We start from the raw sequence: 9,772 nt of genomic DNA on the forward strand, positions 1-9,772 counted from the left end.
TACTGTGGAGAAAATTAATGGTACCCTAGTCAAAACCAGCTTGTCCCATAATTCAGGATCCTGTGCTGGTCTGGCTACTCACAAATTTTCCCTGTGGTTGGTCTCTGGTGGACATAACCTCAAGCTTTTTTGGTGCTTTCAGAACCAGCCCCCTCTGTAACATGTAGGGCCTGAAAAGCATTTCAGGTGCTGCTCATCCCACAGGCTTGTCCACTTGACTTTGTCCAGCAGCCTGCAGATCCGCCAGCCTCCCAGGCGGCCATAAAATCATAGAATGGTTGGAAGGGACCTTAAAGATCATCTAGTTCCCTAAGCTGAAGCCCCAATTTAAATTCCTGCTCTGGAGTAGGGTGATTACAGTTTCACTCCAAAAGGCAGAATAAAGGAAATAAAAATGCTAGTTCCGTGTGGTTTTGCCTTTGGCATAGGAGAGACACAAAATGATATAAATGCTTCGCAATGCCTGCCCTGTTGCCTTGTGTTTATGTTACTGTTCAAGTGAGATGCGGACTAGCTATAGTGTGTTTGCATGGAGCAGGTTTGCACTGATGGGATGTGTTAGTCAAAGAAAGGAAGCTTTCAGATACGCAGGAAAAAAGCTCCAACATAGATTTACTATAAATATATCCCAAAAAGTCAGGCAAGACACCAAATGCAATGAGAGAACTAGTTGTTTCTCTAACCTTTTCTCTTTCAATGCAGAACATTAATCTTCTCAGTCCCTCATTAGAGGTGTCTGTGTCCAAGTTTGTTCCAGTGTGCCTTCTGGGAGGGGTCAGAGCTCCTTCACACCAGTGTCACATCTGTCCCACCATCTGCAGCTGTGAGGAGACCTGGGGCACAGCTGGGCTGGGAGGCCATGGCATGTCCTGCAGCCCAGCCTGGGACTGTCACACCAGGGCTCAGCAAGGTCCCTACTCTATGCCAGAGTAGAAGCCTGGCTGTAACCTCAGTGCTTTATTTCTTGGGTGGGTTTTTTTTTCCATTTTTTTTTTTACATGAGCTGTTCCTTCAGTAAAATAAAAGGCTATGAAACTTCTAAATGTCCAGACTTTATTGCAGCACTGGTGCACCACTGTTCTTCATTCTGGAAGGGGCTGGAAAGAACTAAACTGCCCTTACTTGTCCTGCTTGCCAGCTACTTGTGTCTTGATGGGTCAGTGCTTGTCACTGGAGGCCAAGCACGGTAATTAATTTCTTGCCTGGGCCTTCCTTGGGATCCCAAATATTTCCATAAAAGCTCTTGCTGTCTGTATGCTTCCCTACAGATTCTGAAAGTATGTCAGCTTATTAGAGGGAAAGTTTAAATTATTTCAAGCACTAAGGACATTTGCAGTAAAGGAAATACATGCTTTGGTGCATAGGAGTGAGGGGTGGTCTCCTGTCATTTGCTGACACGGATTTGTAATGACAGAAAAGGGGAGATATATTACTTTAGAGAATTCACCTCAAACTTTTAGAAACCACCGGAGATGTAGTTGATAAAGATAACAAATATATGTTAGGTTCAGGAGAGGCTCCTCCAAAGGGGGAAAATGGGATGCTGCCATGCAGAAGCTGCTGACCCATTTCTGTTGCCATCAGGAAGAGGTGCTTGTGCTTTGGTCCTGTCTGGGATGGGGCTGCATGTGAGGCTGGACTTTGCCACAACAGGGGCTCAAGCTTGCCCCATGAACTCATGGCACTTTGCTGCTGCCCTGTTGGGTTTTTTGCTGGAAGAGAAAGCTGCTGGCTTTCACCAGACCTCCAACCAGCACATACATCAAGTGGGCAACTGGGGAATTAAAGCTCTGAGTTCAACATGCACATCAAATGAAGACCACTCTCATAGGCTTGCCAGATAGGTCTATAGCTGTTTTGGCTGGAGAATAGTTTGAGAGTAGGTGCAAAAAGAGAGGTATTTCTTGGTGGCCTTTCCCAAAGAGTCTTCTCCAAAGCATACTCAGTCATATTTTTTAGAGGAATGCTTTGGAGATCAGGCCTCACAGGGCCAATGGCTTATGAACCGTTCATGTAGCTGACAAATGTGTACTTGCAATACTTGAGGCCCTGCACACATCCTAACTCCAGACACTCAAGAGAGAGAAGGTGCAGAGGGCACCAAGAAGAGCAGCAGCTTTGCAGTACCGCCATCAGTGCCAGGAACTTAGGAGGATGCCAGCACCTAAATTTTTCTGATGTTTATTTAGACATCACTCCAGGCTGGTGCAGGGTGGTTTCATAACACTTTTCTGTCTCACATATAATTGCAGACTAATGGCCTTATTAAAATACTTGGGCTTGTGATCTGATTTTCTCCTAAGCAGCTGTTTATACATTTTATTAATGGTTACTAATTAAGTTGCTTGAATGAAGTCCTTTGGAGACTGTCCAAAGACATAAACCCAAATAAGCCTGGGCACTGTGATAAAACACAGTCATTAAAATATCTTCCCAAAAGCCATGTAAACAGATTGAAAATTGACCAAAGAAATGTCTGATGAAAAAGAGTGGGTGGGAAAATATATGGATTCAGGTGGTTGTCATCTAAAACGTAGGGAGAGGAAACAGGACTTAAAGGAATTGAAGTTCCTTTTATGCATGAGATTGTGAACTCAGCAGCCTGTATTTATGGTCAGCTCAGGCTCCTAATGCAGTTCTGAGCCAAGGGGCACTTAGGAGACCTCAGCCCTGAGCCGTCACACCACAGCTTGTGAAGGCCACGGAGAAGCCAAAAGCAGCTCTGAAGTCAAGCTGTTGACCTCAGTGTGCTGGATTGTAAATCCCCTTGGAGGCAAGACTGTCTGGCTTTATAAGGAGCTTGTGCAGGCTAGAGATAAAAAATTAAGAGCAGGAAAATTATTAGCACGTGAAGTTTTGGCTCTGGTAAGCCTGGAGAAGGAGGTGGTGAGAGGTGTGAGCAGCACAAGCTGCATTTGCTGTCAGGACCAAAGGAGCCCCTGTCATGGCTTTGCCCAAACTCCTGTCCTGGAGCTTATTTGGCAGCACGAAGGGGTGAATGCATCAAAGGATATGTAGACTGAGAATGGGAGTGAAGAAAAAATATAATTTGACTGATGTTGGACAACTCCCAGCTGGCAAGCCCATCCTGCAAAGCAGTGGTCACTCCCTGAAAGTTTGGAAAAGCTGCCCTTGGGCAACCTGGAGCAAGCCTTTCCACGGAGGACTCAAAGCACAGGCCTTGGGAAGGGCTGCCACAGGTGTTCAGGCTCAGATTGTGACTGACCTAGCAGAGACGTGCTAACAGCTTTCTTTCTGTAAAGCTTTGAGGGAATTCCAAGGCCCAAGAAAACACAAGAAGCTGAAAACTTTAGAGGTGCCTTGCCAGCTTGATAGGGCCAGGACTTCGGCAAAGGCAAAGCAACTGCTGCCCAAATCCCTGGGGAAGGCTGAACTCCAGTGGGTTGCAGAGCTGCCCTTGCTGGGAGCTGCGGTGGGCATTGAGGTGCCACAAAATCCAGAGCTTTGTGACATGGGGTGGCAGGTCCTAAATTTCAGAGCATGAGGATCTGTTGAGCTGAGAGACTTTCTTCCTCCTATCATCATTAAAGACATGAGCTTGCAGATGCTTCTCCACTATTCCTTCCCCAGGAAAACATCAGAGTGATTTCCTTACAGCTTATTGCCACCACAGGGAATACAGGAGGGGTTGTCTCCCTCCCTGTAACTGCTAAACTGGAGCCTAGAAAAGCATTTGCAGACAGATGCAGCTGACTGCAGGTCGGTGGTGTGCTTGTTTATGCTTATTTCAGGCAACAGTTTTTAAAATATTTTCCTATGATAGCCATGTCTGCTGGAGTGGGAATTGTGAGAACTATTGCTTGTTACTTTCATGGCTTGGTGGCAGAGTGGCCTGGCCGCTCCTGCCAAGGGGGCTGTGCTGGTGTGTGACCAGCACCTCCATGCTTGCTCGTCCAGGTATGGTCCTAGGAGGGTTCTGATGGCTTTCCTGGGGTTCAGACAGGGAGAGAGAAATCCTGGGGTTTGTCTGAAATGCTGCAGTTCATCTGCAGTGGGGGCAAGTTGATTTTATCACTCAGTCCATCCCTTAATGCTACAGGCCCTCAAAATCATGCAATAAACAAAAAGGAGGGCTGTGCTGTTGTCTGGGGAAGTTTGGCTCCTGTTGTTTTATTGTTTGTTTTCTTTCCTTTGATTGCTTTGTTTTTAGTCTTTTCCAGACAGCTGGCTGTGCCTTATTCATCAGGCTAATTGATGATGGACAATGTGGCTATATGGAAAATAGAATCTGTCTGAATAGCAGGATTCTTCTTTGCTTGCTTATTTTAATGAGACAAGATGAGAGAGATGGGACTGTGGTCAGCAATACTGTCAGTGCTGTTATCATGCATTTCTTCTGGTTAGGGCAGAAAAGCCTGGTGTGAAGTCCCTGTGAAACAGCCAGGGAATGTAAAACTGGGGAAAGGCTCAGCCATGCTTTGGAGAGAGGTTCATCAGTGCTGTGCTACAAGGACAGTCCCTAGGTGCAAGAGGTGCTAAAATGTTGCCTACAATTTTCTAATGGCATGAAGGGCTATGTGAGCTGAATACTTTTCTCCACCCACGTTTGAGTTTGAAGCCCATAGTGGAGTGGATGTGGGTAAGGAGCCCCTTGTCTGCTGGTTTGTAAGGCATAGAGAGCTTTTTTGGTACAGCTGAGTTTCTACAGATACTCTGAATTCCTTGGATTAATGATATTTATGTCTTCCTTATTATGTAATGACTTGGTCTGCAGGATACATTGCAGAGTGTATGAGAGTCGCAGAGTTGTCACTGATGATGATGAGGATAATGATCATTACTAAAGGAAGCACCTATGCCAAGGCCTTGAAGCATAGTCAACCTGACCACCAGGGCCACAGGGAATATGTCTGATCCTCAAAAAGATGTGCAGTGGGGGCACAGATGGCAATATTTGTTTGGTCTCTCTCTATACAGTTGTGTAAGGGCATCCTCATGTCTCCTGAAGGAAATCACATTTTTTGTTCCTTTTGAAATGATACCTCGTTCTCCTACTGTGCTTCAGCCCTGGGTTTCAGTGCACAGACTCACCAGTGAATAGGTCAGCCAAGGAAAATTGCAGGAAAGCAATGACAAGCAAGGCAAAACCAGCTACATCCCACTTTCAAAAGGGCTTTGAGTTCAGCTCTGAGGAGCTGTGTGGATGTTTTGTCTCCTTTGAAACAGAGCTATGGTAGAGTCACAGAATCGTCCCCATGGACCTGGCCTTGCAGCACTTCATAAATCAGTGTGGGCTCCAGAAATCAGAGCTACTGTTTGCAACTGTTCTGCATCCCATGGGTATCCACTAGGAACATTAGGACTGCAGCCCTCCTGAAAAAACCAAGCTATTTTTAATGAAATTTGACTGTAATTTAATTTAATTTTTTAAATCAGCACTTAGAAAAAGTGGCAGGTTTAATAAAAATTACTTGCACTTTCCACATTTTTCTATGGGGATTATTCATCCTTGTTTCGGCACAAGGAGGCATTTCTAGTTTTGTGAGAATGTTGGTCCAAAAAAATATGAGTTTCCTCTTCTTTTTAAAAAAAATAATTATGTTCAGTTTTCTGTACTCTGAGATATGCAAGTGTGAAGCTTTAAATATGCATTCCTGAAAATTCTGATTTGGGAGTGGTGCTGTAGCCTGAGCATTGTGCCACAAATCTCTAGGTATGGATCTTGCATATGTCTTTCTTAATATTGTAAACAATTGTACATTATTAGGATTAATATTTTTCCTGTGTGGGCAATTTATCTATTGATTCTTGCAACAAGGGGTCTTTAGAAAAAACAACAACAGCAACTTAAGACTGATCTTGACAGAGCTCAGCTCTCTCTGCCAGCTGTAATGCAGCTTTACCTCCCTGCTGGTGGGCTGGGAAAGGCTCTTGGCTGCTTATGGTGACTCTGGAGGGGGTTCTTTGTCATGGCCCCTGCCTTATCATGCCTTATCATTATTATGGCTGGGTGTACAGCCCTTGCATTTCATGAGCCATCCATCCCTTCTGCATGTGCCTGGGCACACAGGCCTGCATGGGGCAGCCTGCATGGAGGCATCTGCACAGAGAGGCCTACATGGAGCGGCCTGCATGGAGAAGCCTGCATGGAGAGGCCTGCATGGAGCAGCCTGCATGGAGGGGACTGCATGGAGGGGACTGCATGGAGTGGCCTGCACGTGGCTGGTGCTGTCAAGCCGTGCCTGGTGTCAGGCACACATGGGGAACTGAGGTTTCAAGAATGGATGCTGCCACTACAAATAACATCCACTGCCCATTTCCATGGCTTCAAGGAGCTCAAAGGTTGAGGGAAAGTCCTGCAAGGAGTGCACTTGGGACCGTGTTTAGCTTAGGAAAATGGTCCTGCACTTCCTTTGACATTCTTGCAGTCTGGAGAGGGAGTATATGCACTGCTGGTAGATTCAGGCTACTGTTTCATTCAGCAGGTAAGGGAGAGCTCTGGCCACAGCCCAGCCCATCTCTGATTATTAAAATCAAGAAATACACAAGGATATAGGGCTCACTAATATCTGCCACCTGCCTCTGACTGAGTGAAGTGCATGGTGAGGTGAGGAGCCCATGCAGCCTCGTGGCTCTTACATGCTGAGGACAACTGGTGCAGACCCAGTATCCCAGGCTGGGACAAGGAACCAGCCCAGACCCTGGCTGAACACACCCAAGTCATGGCTGCTCTCCCTGGAGCGGCACCTTGCCATCCCAGCTCTTCACAGACAACTGGAGTTAAGCCCTGTCAGCAGGCTCTTGGTTTTGCATTTCACACTAAAATAAATGTCTCCTGGCCAGAAGTTGCTGACCTTAGCAACTCTGAAGGATGGTATTGAACCCGCACTAATGCTGTGCTTCTGTGTTCAACTGCATCGTCAGATACAATCTGGGGTGTGAGATCCAAGTCCCCAAGAGGGCTGAGCTGAGGCCATGACTCAGGGTCCCCTGGGGAAACCTCTCTGTGATGGCAGAAATGAATGTCCACATGTGCATGCCCATAAGTGTCCATGTGAGATGTTTTACATCCTTCTAAGTGTTTGCTGAGGACATGCCGTGGCTCTCCAGAAGCCTAGGCATTTTCCCAGTTTTCCCACTCTCAGCTACTGCAGGTGTGATTCTGAGGAGAGGGTCATGTTGGGATTCTCATTTTAGGCTTATCTCGTGTGTCTAAGTGTGCTGGAATATCCAGCTGCATTGTCCCTGTCCCACAGAGGGGAGCAATCTCTCCCTCACCAAAATGGGAAGGTACAGTCTGGGAGACTATTTCTTCCTTGAGTGGTGATAGGTTTCCTGTAGGAGCTTCTCCCTCATGGACTGTGTGACACCACTAAGGAGCACTCCAGCCTGTGGGGTTGGGATAGAGACACAACCCACATCACTTCTGCTCCGTTTCCTTCCTACTGTTACGCTGAGTTCCCATCCCAAACCTCCTCCTGATATAGTAAGACCCTTGGTGTGGTCACACCAACCCATCTCCCAAACTCACTGAAACTCTGGTCAGTAGTGGAGACACTGCCACAAAATTGGGCTGGTTTGGTGAAGAGGGAGGAAGGTGAAGCTGACAGGGGACAGTGTGTGAACGTGAGATCAGCCCTGTTGTTCTAGCACGAGTTGTACCTGGGCCTCTCTGGCTCCTCCCAGGTCTGTCACAAATGAAGGTGACAGCAAGGTCTCTCAGGTAGGAGCTCAGGTAGGACTGAGCCCAAGTTCTTGATGTCTCAGCCCTCCCAGGGTGATCACTGCCAGGGACCCACAGGGGACATGCCTAGGAAGGCTGTGGCTTGTGACCCCTGTGGCCCAGCAAACCTTGGTATCCAGAGTTGATTTTCGTGCATTTGCCCTCGTGACTCAGAGGGAGGTGTGAGGACTTAGACATCCGCTAACTTGGTATTTCTGTTAATGGGGGCTGACAAACAGCATTTTAGTTCCATGCTAAAACTTCCCTTGTAGCTGTTCATGCAACAGTTTATCCAACATGGTTTCTCCCAAGGGAGAGGATCCTTTCCCTTCTAACACTCATGGGTCAGAGGACTGTTGCAAGAGTTGTTCTTCATCTATTATGGAAATTGAAGAAGATCATTGCAGGAAACAAAAGGCCAAATTTGGTCTTAATTTTCACAGGGAGAAAGAGCTAATAGAGGGTACTGTGGTCTCCTCTCAGGGGTCTCTGCTCTAAGCACAAAGCTGGTTATCCTAAGGTAAACCTAACTGTTTGTAGTATATGACCTGGAAACAAAATTAGGGGCTTTTCTGGATCCAGCATGGTTTGGATTAAGTGGGAGCAGTGTTTGGGAAGTGAGAAGGCATTCAGCTGCATTTTCAGTTCTGGTTTGTGTAACAGTAATCATTCTCAGCCTCAGCAGCCCAAGCTTGGCAATGTCTGTGCCCTGGTTTTCACATCACCCATCACTTTTGCTGTAACTTCTTAAAAATGCACTTGCTGCAGTGATAGAAAGGAGAGAAACATATTGAAACTGGAAGACTGAGGACTAGTCATTGTCAAGAAGTGGAAATCCAGGTCACATGAGACCCCTTAAAGTGATTGTGGATCCCACTGCTCCAAAGGAGCCCTTTGCTCTTTCAGGGCCTGAACTAACCAACAGAATACATTTCTGGTACTGAGTGGGCTGGCAGTGGAATATCCTGCATTCACAGACTTGGTGCAGAACTGCTAAAAATCAGAAGAATGCAAAGTCTGTGATTTTATCTCTGAGCAGTATCTTGGACACCAGAACCCCAGACTGTCAGGCATGTAGCCCCAACATCAGCTACTGTTGATGTTCAGCCCTGACAATGATCCCAGCGTGGCAATGTTTGTGGCTGACCCTGCAGACAGGGGCCAGCAGGACTCCTGCCATGCCCCTTCAGAGCTAAGAGAAATCCAAAGGACACTTGCCATCCGCCTTCCATGTTCTCCACAGACAAAGAAACACACAAAGACACCTGCCACATTCTTTTGTCTTTTTTTTTTAATTATTCCTTCATATTCAAACTTCACAAACAGTGTGAACTTGTACAATACCTCAGAAAGTGAAACTTACAAAAAAAGTGCTGGTAACATTAAAAAAAAACAAAAACAAAAAAACAAACATCATTCTTAGCAACATCAATTACTCTTCCACACAAAACAGAAACCTTGTAAAATTTATTTCCGTATTTTTTTAAGGCGTAATACTTCCGTATAAAGTATATGCAAGAGATAAAACTTCACAGTATTCCAAAATGTCACAATAATAATAATAATAATATAGTATAATGAAGCGCTACAGTTAATTTTCTTTTTTTATTTTTTTTTCCTGTTTTAAATAACAAATACAAGTCACAGGTAAATATACGTGAGAAAAATACGAGGCTAATATTAAATGGCAGGTAAAGATACTCTCACTGTAAGAAAAAACTGGCAGGATGTGTGTATTTATTCTATATTTTAAAGCACTTGATAGAAAAGGCGTATGCAAGGTAATTTTTTTTAAACAATTTTCTATTTGCTTGTTTTTGATAACTGACATACCATTTACAGAGTATAATGAGAGAAAAAAAAGGAACTTAACCCCTCAAAACTTTCGACCTGCTCTTCACATTGTCACAAACCATGTTTCTGGAGAGATGCCTGTACAGCTGTGGGGTGTGTGTGTGTGTGTGTGTGTGCACAGCGGTGCGTGCAGGGCTGTGCAGGTGGGTGGCTGTCTCATCACACGGGCAGAGCCATGTCCTGCGTGGGGACCTCGGCCAGCTGCAGCCAAATCCTGAAGTCTCCACCTTGGCA

The sequence above is a fragment of the Zonotrichia albicollis genome, chromosome 2 (assembly GCF_047830755.1).
Source record: "Zonotrichia albicollis isolate bZonAlb1 chromosome 2, bZonAlb1.hap1, whole genome shotgun sequence".
In the NCBI taxonomy this organism is placed as follows: Eukaryota; Metazoa; Chordata; class Aves; order Passeriformes; family Passerellidae; genus Zonotrichia; species Zonotrichia albicollis.